Source organism: Rhinatrema bivittatum, chromosome 2, assembly GCF_901001135.1.
Source record: "Rhinatrema bivittatum chromosome 2, aRhiBiv1.1, whole genome shotgun sequence".
Lineage (NCBI taxonomy): Eukaryota > Metazoa > Chordata > Amphibia > Gymnophiona > Rhinatrematidae > Rhinatrema > Rhinatrema bivittatum.
In genome coordinates, this window is record NC_042616.1 from 44,257,500 (window position 1) to 44,260,073 (window position 2,574).

The following is a 2,574-nucleotide window of genomic DNA, read 5'->3' on the forward strand; positions in this document are numbered from 1 at the left end:
GGTCCTCCACTGCATGTTATCATCTGAAAGCGTCCCTCTGGGACAGTGTGGAGTTTAAGGCCCACAAATGAGTTGTAGGTGATTTCCTTTTTATTGGACTAACTTAATACATCTGTAATAAGCTTTCAAGCGTTTTCCTGTCTTCATCAGGTCAGTGAAGAAACAGCACAGCTACACTGGGTTTAACAAGAACAAGAACAGAGTCCAGTCTTAGGCAGTCTGTCAGTAATGAAAAGGAAGGGGGGGGGGGGGGAGAATGCCAGAGGCAATGACATAAACTTTGCAGTTGTTCATCATCCCCCAAATCAACTCCAAGAAAATTAAATTCTCATGCAAAACACCAAGGGAAAATCTACCACAATTCAAGGAATGGAAAACCATGGAGCGGGTACCACTTGCTAGAAAGCCTAAGGAAAGGTATAAAAGATCTACAAGCACTGGAGCATGAACTGCTGAAAGAAATATTCCTGCTCTCCCGGTTTTAGCCTCCCAAAACCCACCTAACCTGAAAACAAAAACATATAAGGAGTAAGCTCCGAACAGAAGGAAATGGCGCAAGAGCCTGCAAGACCCCAGGATGCAAGTTACACCAGCAAATATCACAGGACCCTTCAGCTACCCCCATGGGGAAAACGTTCAGAACAAGAGGTTCACCTTCGTGCTTCTCAATAAATACTGTGTACATGATCCAATGTAAAGAAGGATGCTACACTGGTGAAAGAGGAAGCAGTCCTTATAGACAGAATACCAGAATGAGAGCTCGGTAGGGAAGATCCTTCCCTTAATGATCTCATGATTGGGGTACTTAAAGGGAACTTTAGGAGTACAGAAAAACCCAAAACTTTTGAAATTAGGTTGAGCAAACACAAAGGACTTAATACGCACTTTGGCTCTCTCACCCATTATGGGATCTAAGCCCTTTCAGCTGCAAAGTGTAACTGTCTCGTCACCTCTGCGGTGTTCTCTTTCCATTCCCACTCCCACGCCCCATCCCCTCTTTCCCGAGCTGTGATAACACATGCCGACAGCCCAAGACTTAGATAGCACGCTGTCCTTTTTAAACCCTGTGCAACTGCATTGTTTCCTCACTGGCCCGAATGAAGAAAAATGAACTCTTGAAAGCTTCTCGCAGATGTAGGAAGTTCAGTTAAAAAGGAAATCACCCCTACAAGTTCCACATATCCAAATGGACTAACCCAGCAGCCACAACTCTTTTTCCTCTGTGGAAGGAAATTGGGAGGGGGGGTGTGGGGGTCTGTGAGCTCCGGGTTTCACTGTGTGCTCGTCTCTAAAGTGGGTGTACCCCACTTTAGAGACGAGCAGAGCAGAGAGGAAGTGATGACTGAAGCAGGGCTCGCTTCTCGCTGTCCTGACTCCCACCACAAAAGCTGTGAGTGCTGCAGACTTCACAGGCGCCCAGTGTATGGTCCTTTTATGTAAGATACAATAGCTAAGTTGGTTGGTATTTGGGGGAGGGGGACCAGCAACCCCTGATTTATATACCAGATCTCATATTTTTAAGGGTTTGTCTCTAGATGTTGCAGATCATGGAGTTTGGCAATCCTGAATGGGTTGGGCTCAAGCTTCTCCACCTCTGGTCTCTCCGGGCCTGCGGAAACGGATCTGGGCACCTGCTTGTGCCTGAGTGTCCCGCTCAGAGCAGCAGCTAGGAAATCAGCCCCATCCCGCCTTGGAGCGCCTCCCTGTGGTGACAAAAGTCACGGAGCAAGGGATCTGAGAGCCAGCGTGCTCACGTGTCCCTCGGCAGCCCTACCCCTCCTCCTCCTCCTCAATAAGAAAACCCACTGGCTTACGGTCACCATGCTGAATGAACTCTATCCCTTCCACCACTACCTCTGGAGGGAGGCAACAATTTAATCATTCACAGGGTGGCAAAACAGGAGGCTCCTGCCAAGTATTTACTGGTCAGAATATTTATACCATTTCAAGCCCTCTTTGGCGTCTCTCCATTGGCTTTTTGTTCAAGCAAGGAATAAGTATAAGATGTTAATGTTAATCCATAATTTGTTAGGATCCAGATAAATTAATCCAGGACAAGTGGGTTATACACCTCTATCAGCAGATGGAGACAGAGCAAACTGACATCACAGTATCTATACCCTTCAGTGACATCAGCCTGTCAGTATTTTCCGTCTCCAGCAGATGGTGACCGTGCATCTCCCTACTGGGGATTGCTTCCGATTTTAAGAGAATTTCAAAGGAAAACTGATTGCTCCACTCTCCTGCGGTGATACCAGATGGTCCCTTCCCCAGTTGAGAATTCCTGAGGTTATTTCCATGCTCCCTCAGATGAGGGCCTCATCTCCCTCCTGCCCATCCAGGCCTTGCTGCCCTGCTCCTCCTCTCTCAATGCCAGACGAGAAGCAGCACTGGCACTGAGAGAGGAGGAGCAGGGCGGCAAGGCCTGGATGGGCAGGAGGGAGGAGAAAGTATGGGAAAGAGGGAAAAATGTTTAGAGGGAGAGAGGCAACAGCATAGAGGGAAGGAGGGACAATGCCTTGAGGAATGGGGGAGAAAATGGATGGAGGAAGAATAGGGGGAATAATACCATGA

At 47.9% G+C, this 2,574-nt stretch overlaps 1 protein-coding gene across 1 annotated transcript in view; it reads left to right on the top strand.

Annotated features, from left to right (window-relative positions):
• Window positions 1-2,574, top strand: part of LOC115085947 (oocyte zinc finger protein XlCOF6-like) — a 1,095,473-nt gene that overhangs the window by 156,557 nt on the left and 936,342 nt on the right. The gene's annotated exons all lie outside the window — the stretch shown is intronic.